We start from the raw sequence: 12929 nt of genomic DNA, 5'->3' as shown, positions 1-12929 counted from the left end.
GTCTACAGCAGTGAAGCAAAGGAGCAACAAGGTCATGGACAGTATACAGATTAAAGGAGGAGAAATTGTTTGCTATCTTCAGGCAAATCAGGGTGGATAAATCTCCAGGTCCTGACAAGATGTTCCATTAGACCTTGTGGGAGGTTAATGCAGAAATTGTAGGATAGCTAATGTAACTGTTGTTTAAGAAAGGCTCTAAAAGTAAGTTGTATGGCGTGTGGCCAAGTGGTTAAGGCGTTGGACTAGTGATCTGAAGGTCGTGAGTTCAAGCCCCAGCCGAGGCAGTGTTGCGTCCTTGAACAAGGCACCTAACCACACATTGCTCTCGTCCACTCAGCTGAAAATGGGTACCGGCAAAATGCTGGGGGTTAACCTCACCATAAGAGGTCCTATGCCATCCTATGGTGGTGGAAGGGAGTTGCTTCACTCCATGGAAACTGGCATAAGCACCTGCCTGACGAACCTATAAGGCTCGGGACAGTCTAACTTTTAATGGGACAGGAAATGTAAGTATTTGGATATACAGTAACTGATTAGGGATAGTCAACATAGCTTTTGTGCATAGTAGGTCATGTCTAACCAGTCTTAGAGTTTTATTTAAAAGAGGTTACCAGGAAAGCTGATAAAGGTAAGGCAGCAGATAGCGTCTACATGATCTTTAGCAAGGCCCTTGACAGGGTCTCATATGGGAGGTTGTTCAAGAAAATTCACTCATTTGGCATTCAAGATGAGGTAGTAGTTTGGATTAAATATTGGCTTCATGGCAGAAACCAGAGAATAGTAGTAGAGGCTTGCCTCTCTGACTGGAGGCCTGTGACTAGTGGTGCACTGCAGGGATTGATGTTGGGTCCATTGTTGTTTGTCATCTATATGAACAATCTGGATGATAATTCCTTGAAAGTGGCATCACAGGTACAGGAGAAAGGGTCATAAAAATAATTTTGGCAGATTGGCCTTCATAAATCAAAGTATTGAGTACAGGTTAGTATGTTAATTTGAAGTTGTAAAAGATGTTGGCAAGTCCATATTTGGAATATTGTGTGCAGTTTTGATCACCTCCCTCTGGAAAGATGTCATAAGATTGAAAGAATACACAGAAAATTCACAAGAATGTTGCCAGGACTTGAGGACCTGAATTATGGGAAAGGTTGATTAAGTTAGGGCTTTAAGATTGAGGGGAGATTTGATAGTGGTATACAAAATTATGAGTGTTATACTGCAAACAGGCTTTTTCCACTGAGGTCGAGTGAGACTAGAACTAAAGGTCAATGATTAAGTGTGAAAGGTGAAACATTTAAGGAGAACATGAGGGGGGGGGGGGATCTCTTCACTCAGAGGGTGGTGAGAGTATAGAATGAACTACCAGCAGAAGTGGTGGATGCAGGTTTGATTCCAACAGTTAAGAGAAACTTGGAGAGGTAAATAGATGGGAGTGGTATGGAGGGTAATGGTCCTAGTGGAGGTCAATGGTAATAGGCAGGTTAATAGTTCAGCATGGACTATATGAGCCCAAGGATCTGTTTTTCTGTTATAGAGTTCATTAACTCTATTATTTCTTAACTAACTTAAAATAAAAACAAAGTACTGCAAATACTCAGCAGCTCAGGATGTACTCACAGGACAAGAAACATAACTGAAAAAAAATCAGATTATAAACCTTTCATCTGAACCTGAAGGAAACAAAAGAGGCCTGTAGAGTTGTGGTGAATGTGTGAGATGGAGGAAATGTCCCTAATTTCTAGTATTTGCAGTCTACCTTGATTTTTTTAAAAATAGCTTTATGGATAAGTAAAGCCAGTTTCATACTTTTTATTAACTGAACAGCAGGTTCCAGTGTGCTATTAGCACTGTGTTTTGCACCTTGGTTCCAGAGGAATGGTGTTTCATATGGCTGTGTTCCTGTGTATGGTTGAATGACAATTAAACTTGAATTTAATGATCTCAAACCATCAGGAAGCTGGAGTTTAACTATTGTTTACCACACAGAGCTCTGGTGAATTGATCTTTATTACTGTTACTGCTGCTATTTTTCCAGAATCTAAATACTTTGCTGTCTTAACTACGTTATTTGAAGGAAAAATGTAAAGCAGAAACATCGATAACTCTGTGTCACACTTGCCTGACCCAAGAATATCAAGGCAAGTCCAAATCATGATTAACCATATAACAATTACAGCACGGAAACAGGGCATCTTGGCCCTTCTAGTCCGTGCCAAACACTTACTCTCACCTAGTCCCACCGACCTGCACTCAGCCCATAACCCTCCATTCCATTCCTGTACATATACCTATCCAATTTTACTTTAAATGACAATATCGAACCTGCCTCTACCACTTCTTCTGGAAGCTCGTTCCACACAGCTAAAACTCTCTGAGTAAAGAAGTTCCCCTTCGTGTTACCCCTAAACTTTTGCCCCCTAACTCTCAACTCATGTCCTCTTGCTTGAATCTCCCCTACTCTTAACGGAAAAAGCCTATCCATGTCAACTCTATCTATCCCCCTCATAATTTTAAATACCTCTATCAAGTCCCCCCTCAACCTTCTATGCTCCAAAGAATAAAGACCTAACTTGTTTAACCTTTCTCCGTACCTTAGGTGCTGAAACCCAGGTAACGTTCTAGTAAATTTCCTCTGTACTCTCTCTATTTTGTTGACATCTTTCCTATAATTTGGTGACCAGAACTGTACACAATACTCCAAATTTGGCCTCACCAATGCCTTGTACAATTTTAACTTTAATTTTAATTTTAATTTTAATGTCCCAACTCCTATACTCAAGGCTGATTTATAAAGGCCAGCATACCAAAAGCCCTCTTCACCACCCTATAACCATATAATCCACATGAGATTCTACCTTCAGGGAACGATGCACCATTATTCCTAGATCACTCTGCCCTACTGCATTCCTCAATGCCCTACCATTTACCATGTATGTCCTATTTGGATTATTCCTACCAAAATGTAGCACCTCACACTTACCAGCATTAAACTCCATCTGCCATCTTTCAGCCCACTCTTCTAACTGGCCTAAATCTCTCTGCAAGCTTTGAAAACCTACTTTATTATCCACAATGCCACCTATTTTCGTATCATCTGCATACTTACTAATCCAATTTACCACCCCATCATCTAGATCGTTAATGTATATGACAAACAACATTGGACCCAATACAGATCCCTGAGGCACACCACTAGTCACCAGCCTCCAACCTGACAAACTGTTATCCACCACTACTCTCTGGCATCTCCCATCTAGCCACTGTTGAATCCATTTTACTACAATATTAATACCTAACAATTGAACCTTCCTAACTAACCTTCCGTGTGGAACCTTGTCAAAGGCCTTACTAAAGTCCACATAGACAACATCCACTGCTTTACCCTTGCCAACTTTCCTCGTAACCTCTTCAAAAAATTCAATAAGAATTGTCAAACATGACCTTCCACACACAAATCCATGTTGACTGTTCCTAATCAGACCCTGTTTATCCAGATAATTATATATACCATCTCTAAGAATACTTTCCATTAATTTACCCACCACTGACGTCAAACTTACAGGCCTATAATTCCTAGGTTTACTCTTAGAACCCTTTTTAAACAATGGAACAATATGAGCAATACGCCAATCCTCTGACACCATCCCCGTTTCTAATGACATTTGAAATATTTCTGTCAGAGCCCCTGCTATTTCTACACTAACTTCCCTCAAGGTCCTAGGGAATATCCTGTCAGGACCCGGAGATTTATCCACTTTTATATTCCTTAAAAGTGCCAGTACTTCCTCCTCTTTAATCGTCACAGTTTCCATAACTTCCCTACTTGTTTCCCTTACCTTACACAATTCAATATCCTTCTTAGTGAATACTGAAGAAAAGAAATTGTTCAAAATCTCCCTTAGAATGATTCAAAATGATTCTAAGTTTAAGTATTCCAAGAGAAGGCATACTAAGAATTACACTAATAGAAACCCTCAACATGAATCAAGAGCAGATTGTGTCCTTAGAATTGAATATAGAAAGCTACAATGCACAGAACATACTACACTGCTACTGCTTTGACGCTTCAATATAATGATACATGAATTAGTTGTAACTTTAAACAATGACATTGAATTCTAATGCAAAACCTTTGCACACCATTCCATTTATGACTCTATAATTCATAGTAATTATCCAGAGCACCTTGGTGATAGCAGGCAATTTAGGGAAGCAATATCAAAATTGCTTTGGGATGTGCATCTGCTTCTAATTACTAACTTAGATATTTGGAGAAAAGGCAAAACATTAATGAGGAATTCAAAAAAGCCTTTGATATGAGCACAATATAACAATATTATTAAGCATTCCCTGTGTGATAAGGCTCCTCCAACAGGCAAGCTAGGTTATTTAATATTTATTTATTAAACTTTTATTTTATGAATTCTAATGAGACAGTAGAAGAGCTATTCATGGCCTCAATTACTATGGGTAAGTATCTGCAAAACTACTTCTACTTGATATCCAATCCAAGTGCATGAGGGTGAAAAAAGATCGGACCAGTTATGTAAAATGACTGTACAAAGTTTGTTATTAGTTAGCAAAATAACAGTAGCTACTTAGCAAAATACCAGAGAGGATTGTTGACCATAACAACATACATCAGCAGGAAGTCAGGACAAAACCATACGAGGAAGATGAATAAATTATTTGTTTTTAAAAATCAGGAAACAACACAAAGTCATGTTACTGCTACTTAAATAGCTCATATAAGATGAATATTTTTCAGCACTAAAACTACTGTTCCACGGTCAACGCATTGCTACGAAACAGTAAAACTAGCAAAGACCATAGCTGAATAAAACTAATGGAACTTCCAAAAGTAAAATCATTTGGCATACTTATTAGCAGGCTGACACATTACTAATTATTTGGTGTAGTGGCTCAGCACAATAACATTGTTTTTGCTGCAGGAGACTTGACCTTTGGTATAACAAACCTCTACATTTTCTGGCTCCCAATATATAGCCTGTAAAATAATCAAATTAGCAGGACAATATGTTCCTAACTAGTCTGTGAAGCATTTCTGCAATTTATACAGGGCAGCTATATTTGAGCAACAAGAACTATTCTCAAATATTTGAGGCAATTCTGGTTCTTGCGTAGTTTAGTAATGAAAGATGTTTTTGGAAAAGGAATGTCCGTGAAATCTACTGCATGATCTGTTACTTAGAATTCACCAAAACACATGCAACTACATTTTAAGTTCCCAGGCCCAGATGATAATTCACCAATGTGAGCACTTTAGATTTTAATATGCTTGTAATCAGGCATTAATGCTATAATAAGCACTTTTGTATACAAAAGCAACAATTTAAGTCATTAACAAGAGAAAGTCTGCAGATGCTAGAAATCCAAGCAACACACACACACAAAATGCTGGAGGAACTTAGCAGGTCAGGCAGCATTTATGGAAAAGAGTACAGTTGACGTTATGGGCCGAGACCCTTCATTAAATGTTTTAAAACAAAGAGCAAAATCCTTCCAATTTAACTTTAATACTTCTGGAAACCAGGAGTAAACAGGTAAAAATTTCTGTAATTATCTGTAATGATTTGACCTCAGTAGTATTTGGGAAAATAATTTATACTTCTTTGCTTGATACATCTGCAACTTAGAGAAAGGAACATAGAACAATACAGTGCAGTACAGGCCCTTTTGCCCACTGTGTTGTGCTGACCCTTTAACCTGCTCCAAGATCAATCTAGCCTTCTCTCAAACATAGCCTTCCATTTTTCTTTCATCCATGTACTTCTAAGTCTCTTCAATGTCTCTAATGTATCCTGCCTCTACTACAACCTCTGGCATTTGTTTACCTATCACTCTCGATGTACAAAAATATCTCTGATATCCTCCTTATACTTCCTCTAAACACTGTAAAGTCATGGCCCCTTGTGTTAGCCACCTGCAAGATGGCACTAAAGCTCAACGTGACTAACAGTGACGTCCTGCAGACAGTCTGTGAAAGAGCTACTTCTTTTAAATATATTTCTACTATTAATCATTGTGCAATTGGAGCCTGTAATTTATATGTGTTTTTGGGCTGACTGAGCAATCTGGCACTTTTGCTATCTCTCTGAGAAGTCAGCTTGGTTGAGAATGGGATACACAGCCTAATGGTGGAGTGCGAACCAATGAACAGCACTAATTCTCAACCAAATCACCAATTAAAGCATCGAGAAAGATTGACAGTGGATGGCAAACGGGTGTTCAGTGCTGCCTGCCTGCGTTTCACCAGTCTTTCTCTCCTTCTGACTCGCTGCTGCTGGAGGAAAGTGCAAGAGTCTTGGGCAAGGTTTGATCGATACAGACTGTGGATTAGACTCGTTTTTAAGAACACTCTGCAGCTCATGTTATGTTGTGTTTATTTTTTATTGCTATTTTGTACAGTTTTGATCAGGGCAGACTGACTCTGCAGCCTGCATGAGCCAATGCTAAATTGAGCTGAACTGAACTACACTAACATTCCTAGACTGCTTCTTCAAAGACTCTGAAGTACGATGTTTAATCTTCTGTGTCTTATTCACTCATTTTTTCCCGTTTGCTTGCTTTGTTCATTTTTTGTGTGTTGGGTGTTTGATGCTTTCTTTGAACAGGTTTCTTTGTTTCATGGCTGTAGGAAGACAAATCTCAGGGTTGTATCTTGTATACATACTTTGATAACAAAAGTACTTTGAATCTTTTGAATCATTGAGTAAATGTCTTTAATTGTCCATTTTATCCATGCCTCTTTTCATCTTGTACGTCTCTATCAAATCATGTCTCTGAAGAGAAAAGCCCTAGCTCACTTAACCTAGCCTCCCAAGTAATGCTTTCTAAACCAGGCAGCATCCTGGTAAATCTCCTCTTCGTCCTCTCTAAAGCTTTCACATCCTTCCAATAATGAGTTCACCAAAACTGAACACAATACTCCACGTGTGGTCTAACCAGTGTTTTATAGAGCTGCAACATTATCTTGCAGCTCTTGAACTCAATCTTCCAACTAATAAAGACTAACACATCACACATCTTCTAACCATCCAATCACCTTGTGCTGTAACTTTTGAGGTATCTCTGGGCCTGAACCCCAAGATCCCTCTGTTCCTCCACATTGTTAAGTATCCTGCCATTAACCCTGCATTCTGCTTTCAGGTTTGACCTTCCGAAGTGAATCATTTCACACTCTTCAGATGGAATTCCGAGAAGTGGCAGAACTCCACCTGCCATTTTTCAGCCCAGCTCTGCGTCCTATCAATGTCCTGTTGTAATTTACAATGTTTTACACTATTGACAGCACCATTAACCCTTCTCACCTAAGGCATTTACAAACATCACAAAGAGCGGGGGTCCCAAAGCAAGTTCCTGCAGGACACCACTAATCAAAGACCTCCGGGCAGAATACTTTTCATCTGCTACCACCTTCTATGGGAAAGTCAACTCTGAATCCACTCAGCCAAGTTTCCCTGGCTCCCATGCCTCCTGACTTCTGAATGTGCCCACCATAGGGAACCTTGTCAAACGCCTTAATTATTAATCAGAACATGCTTCCTCAAATGCTCGCAAATCCTGTCTCTAAGAATCCTCCCCAATAGTTTGCCCAACGATGCGAGACTCACTTGTCTATAATTCCAAGGTTTATTGCTATTACCATTCTTGATTAAAGGAATAACAAATGTTCTATTACTAAGGCCAGTGAGGACACAAAGATCATTGCTAAAGGTGCAGCAATCTCTTCTCTTGCTTCCTATCATAAACTGGGGTACATCTCATTCAGCCCTGGGGACTTATCTATCCTACTAATTTTTCAAAAGATCCAGCACATTCTTTTTCTCAACATCAACATCCTTAATCATTAAGCACCTCACCTATCTGCTCTGACTCCACACACGTTTCCTCTTTTATTCTTGGTCAGTCCTACCTTGCCTGTAGTCATCCTCCTGTTCTTCACATACATGTAGAACACCTTGGGGTTATCCTTAATTCTGTCAAGGCTTCTCATGTCCCCTTTTAGCTCTCCTAAGGCCATTCTTTAGCTCCTTCCTGGCTACCTTGTAACTCTCTAGATCCCTGTCTGATTCTTGCTTCCTAAACCATAAGTATGCTTCTTTCCTCCTCTTGACTAGATGTTCCATATCTCTTGTCAACTATGGTTCCATTACTCTACCATCCTTTCTCTACCTCAGTGGGACAAACCTATCCAAAAAACTTACATAAGTACTCCCTAAACAATCTCCACATTTCCAATGTGCATTTCCCCCGATTGTGCAAATCTATTCCCAATTTACGCTCTCAAGTTTCTGTCTGATAGCATCATAATTCCCCAATTACTTTCCCATATTGTCTGTTCCTATCCCTGTCCAAGGCTACAGTAAAGAGTTCTGGTCGCTATCTCCAAAATACTCTCCCATCGAAAGATCTTGTTGCCTGATAAGGTTCAATGCCTAGTACCAGATCCAGTATGGCATCTCCTCTTAAAGGGCTTGTCTAAATACTGTGTCAGGAATCTGTCCTGGACACACACAACAAATTTCCACCCCATTTAAACCCATTGATCCAAGGATGTGCCAATCAATGTTAGGGAAATTGACAACAACCCTGTTAGTTAGTATTGCTTCATTCCAACATTTTTCTCCCACTCAAGTGATGGCTCCCTTCCTGTTTCGGAGTTGCATTCCACACTGGTTCAGTAGGAGATCCCGCCAGGATGTCCACCATTTCTGCAGCTGTAACTATTCCTGATTTGCAATGCCATGCTCCCACCTCTTTTACCTCCCACCCTGTCTCTTTTAAACATCTAAACCTCAGAACAGGCAGCAGTTATGACAATCAAGTCTCTGGAATGGTCAAAACACAATATTTCAACGTACTGACCCATGTTCTTAGCTCATTGCCCTTGTTCCTGATGATCCTCATTTTGTGCTGTGTCATATGACACTGCCTGACAGGCTCTCTCTACAGGCTGCATCTACCTTTACCCAACTGCCCCATCCTCTGGTTCCTATAGCCCAGCCAGACTAGGTTAAACCCTTCCTAACAGCTCTAGCAAACATGCTCACAACGATATTGACCCTTCTTGAGTTCAGGTGTAATCAGTCCCTTTTGTACAGGTCATACCTTGCCCAAAAGAGATTTGAATGATCCACAAGTCTGAAACCCTGCTCCGTACACCAATTCTTGAGCCATGCATTCATATGCCAAATTATCCTATTCTTACCATCACTGGTACATGGCAGGGGCAGAAATCCAGAGATAGCCACCTTTCAAGTTCTACTTTTCAACTTCAGACCTAACTCCCTATATTCTCCCACAAACAAGAGAAAATCTGCAGATGCTGAAAATCCAAGCAAAACACACAACACACTGTTGGAACTCAGTAGGCTAGGCAGCATCCATGGAAATGAGGACCGTCAATGTTTCAGACTGAAACCCTTCATCAGGACTCCCTATATTCTCTGTATTCCCAATATATTCCCTATTTTCTCCCTTCAGGACCTCATCCTTTTCCCTCCCTATGTTGTTGATACCAATATGTACCTTGAGTTCTAAGGGTTCACTGTGGGCCCTAATCTGAATCATCCCTGACCCTGGCATCTGGGATATAACATACCATCTGCAAATCTCTGCCACATCCACAAAATCTTCTGTCTCTTCCCCTGACTACTGAATCACGTATCACCACCACTCTTCTCTTCTACCCCCTTCCCTTTTGAGCCATTGAGCCAGAATCAGTGCCAGAAACCTGGTCACTGCAGCTTTTTTCTGGTAGGTTGCTTACCCCTCCCAACAATATCCAAAGTGGCACACTTGTTATTGAGGGGAATGCCGATGAGGATACTCTGTACTATCTTTAATTACTTAAAAAATTTTTTAGATTTCTAACCTTTGTTGCATTTTCTTTTGACACAGATAAAATTGTTCTATACAGTACCTTTAAGATTTTATGATAGTAGTCATATTTCATTTTTGGTGTGGCTGAACACAAGTCTGGCGTTCTGAAATGCTTAAGATCAACATTTTCTAATGGATTTCCAGAGTGGTTACACTGATAATGCTGCTATATTTGGGATGGTTGTTAATGATATTTTGGCATTACTGAGAGATTCGGTTAATAGCTACTGCTAGTACAACAGTAAGTCGGGATGATCAGGAGGAATGATAAATAATTTCCACATCTGTACACTGCAACATTTGTTAATCCTGGATTGATTGGTGGCAATCCCAGAAATAATTCCACAGCTCTGGATCCTATCAACTAAAGAAGGCATGCCTGCTAGTTGTATATTATTAAAAATCAGAAATGCAGCATTTGGATTATAGAGGGTTATTAAGATGGAGGATATTTGAGAGAAAGGTTGGAGACAAAGGAGGCACTTGCATACACGGAAGAGAATTATAAGAATTAGAAAGTACATAGAAATAAGTTGCTTTGTATGCTTCAAATATGTTCATGTCAACGACATGAGCTCTAATCTTGGAACCAGTTCCATTTGTCAGCCCTCTTAGAATTGTACACAATATCCAGATGCTGTGTTGTGGCCTCTGTTTCCTAATACCACAAGGCCAGTATTTTTTTTTGGTGGTAGGATGCTGATGAGTAGGAATTGTATTGAGACATATAAACCTATTTTCATGTGGATACATCTCTTAGCATTTTAAGCACTTATGTTCCAATTATACCGTATAATACAGCCTCTGGAGTAGAATAGGAGGATTTGTACTACTGCTTTGCATGTAATGGCTTGTTTACATTTATATACCAACAATTACTAAGTAAAATGTCCCAACACACCACCCATGATCAATTATAAAACACATATATGCTAATAAAGTGCAGACAGATGCAAGTCATTAGTCTCAGTAAGGTTTCTGGTTATTTGCAATCTATTGTGAGCAAATAGAAGCTTCAACCATATCATTTGCTCTTTTCTCTGTTCCATTGGGCAGAAGCTACAAAAGTCTAAAGTATCAAGAGTCTTAAGGACAACTTCTACCTCACTGTAATAAAACTATTAAATGGTCCCCCAGTACAATAATATGGCCTTTTGGCCTCAATTTACCTTGTAATGATCTTGCACCTTATTGTTTACCTGCATTTCATTTTCTCTGTAGCTGTTACACTATATTCTGTATTGTTATTGTTTTACTTCAGTCTACTCAAATGCAGTGTGTAACACATGAACACTATGCAAGACAAACTTCTTACAAATATCAATACATGCGCAAATACATTTCTATTTGAAATGGATGTAGTTCTTTGGCTGCAAGAGTAGGCTGAAGTGGTAACAATCCTATTTAAATAAAATCTTAACATTTAAAAATGCAGTATTTCCATTTTCCCTTGAAATTTTGATATTTGATTTCTTACATTTAAAGGAAGTCCAGGAAGATGGATTATTAACACATGCAAATTTGCTTTTAAAGTAGTTTGTCATGAATGAAAAATGCCTATTGCCTATCAGTCAGATGGGTGCCACACAAAATATATACAACTCCAGGTACAATGTAGAGTGGCTGCTGACTACAATGTCTAGCAAGTGTCTGGCTGGTGATTAAAGGATCTTGATGAGGTAAGAACAATTGTACAGCCTAATCTCCATTAATGAAGTCACTGATAGCCGAATTATTGATATAACTGACAGCAAGCACCAACATCTAAGGCAACCACATCTGCAGTAAATGGCAACAGTTTAAGGAGCCTTATCTTGCACCACGTGGGCTAAAGTCCTAGATTTGGACACCAATGTTCTCCAGAGGGTTATTCAATATTAAGGAAAGACAGGTTTAAGAAAAAGGTTGGTGGAACACAATTATTAAGATCATTAGATACAGGAGTAGAATAAGGCTACTCGGCCGATTGTCCATGAGTCCTCACAGCTGATCTGTTAACCTTTCAGCCCCATTTTCCTGACTTATCTCTGTAACATGATGTTCTTACTAATCAAGAACCTATCAACTGCTCACAATACTCCAAGTGCAATCTGACTAATGTCTTATAAACCCTCAGCATTATATCCTTGTTTTTATATTCTAGTCCTCTTGAAATAAACGCCAACATTACATTTGCCTTCCTTACCAATAACTCAACTTTTAGGGAACCCTGGATAAGGACTCCCAAATCCCTTTGCACATTTGATTTCTGAATTTTCTGCCTGTTGAACAAATAGTCTATGTCTTTATTTTTCTCCCAAAGTACAAGACCATACACTTCCCAACACTATATTCCATCTGCCACTTCTCTGCCCATTCTCCCAATCCACCCAACTCTTTTTGCAGACTTCCTGCTTCCTCAACATTACCTGACTGCAAACTCAATATCATATCATCCGCAAACTTGGTGAGACAGCCATTAATTTTGTCATCCAAATCATTGACATATAATGTGAACATAAGTGGTCCTAATGCTGACTCCTGAGGAACACCATTAGTCACTGGCAGCCAACCACTCTTTGTCTTTTGATTTTTTAAATGGTGTACATCAGGGGAGATTGGGATAGGGGTGGAAAATAGCACTGACATACGTGTTTGGCCATGATCTTGATAAGCAACAGATCAAGTTTAAAGGGCTGTGTGCCAATACTTGGTCCTGTTTCTTATTTTTACGCTGTAAGAGGGAAGATTAATGTTACCTAGACATTTTGTACCAAGAGGATACCATTCTGAAGATACAAGAACAGGGTAACTATGCAGAGTCAACCATAACCCTACAGATCTGCCAAAATAAGCAGGGCTAAATGGGCCTCATCTAACTCCATTTCTTGGAATTTCTTTCAAGTGGTACATCTTTGTGGCTCATTGATTCCCAATACTGAAATGCAAGATGCACTAGCCACAAATCAACCAGATGCCTGATACATGACTTGCAACTCCATAGTATAACAGAACACAAGGGGACACCATATGGCTCATTTGGT

The 12929-nt window shown here is 39.4% G+C and overlaps 1 protein-coding gene across 2 annotated transcripts in view; it reads right to left on the bottom strand.

The window, feature by feature from the left end:
- Positions 1–12929, bottom strand: part of kif16ba (kinesin family member 16Ba) — a 171928-nt gene that overhangs the window by 19564 nt on the left and 139435 nt on the right. The window lies entirely within an intron of this gene.

The sequence above is a fragment of the Hypanus sabinus genome, chromosome 12 (assembly GCF_030144855.1).
Source record: "Hypanus sabinus isolate sHypSab1 chromosome 12, sHypSab1.hap1, whole genome shotgun sequence".
Classification (NCBI taxonomy): domain Eukaryota; kingdom Metazoa; phylum Chordata; class Chondrichthyes; order Myliobatiformes; family Dasyatidae; genus Hypanus; species Hypanus sabinus.
Note: the sequence above shows the minus strand (reverse complement) of the source record. Positions and strands in the feature narration are given on the sequence as shown.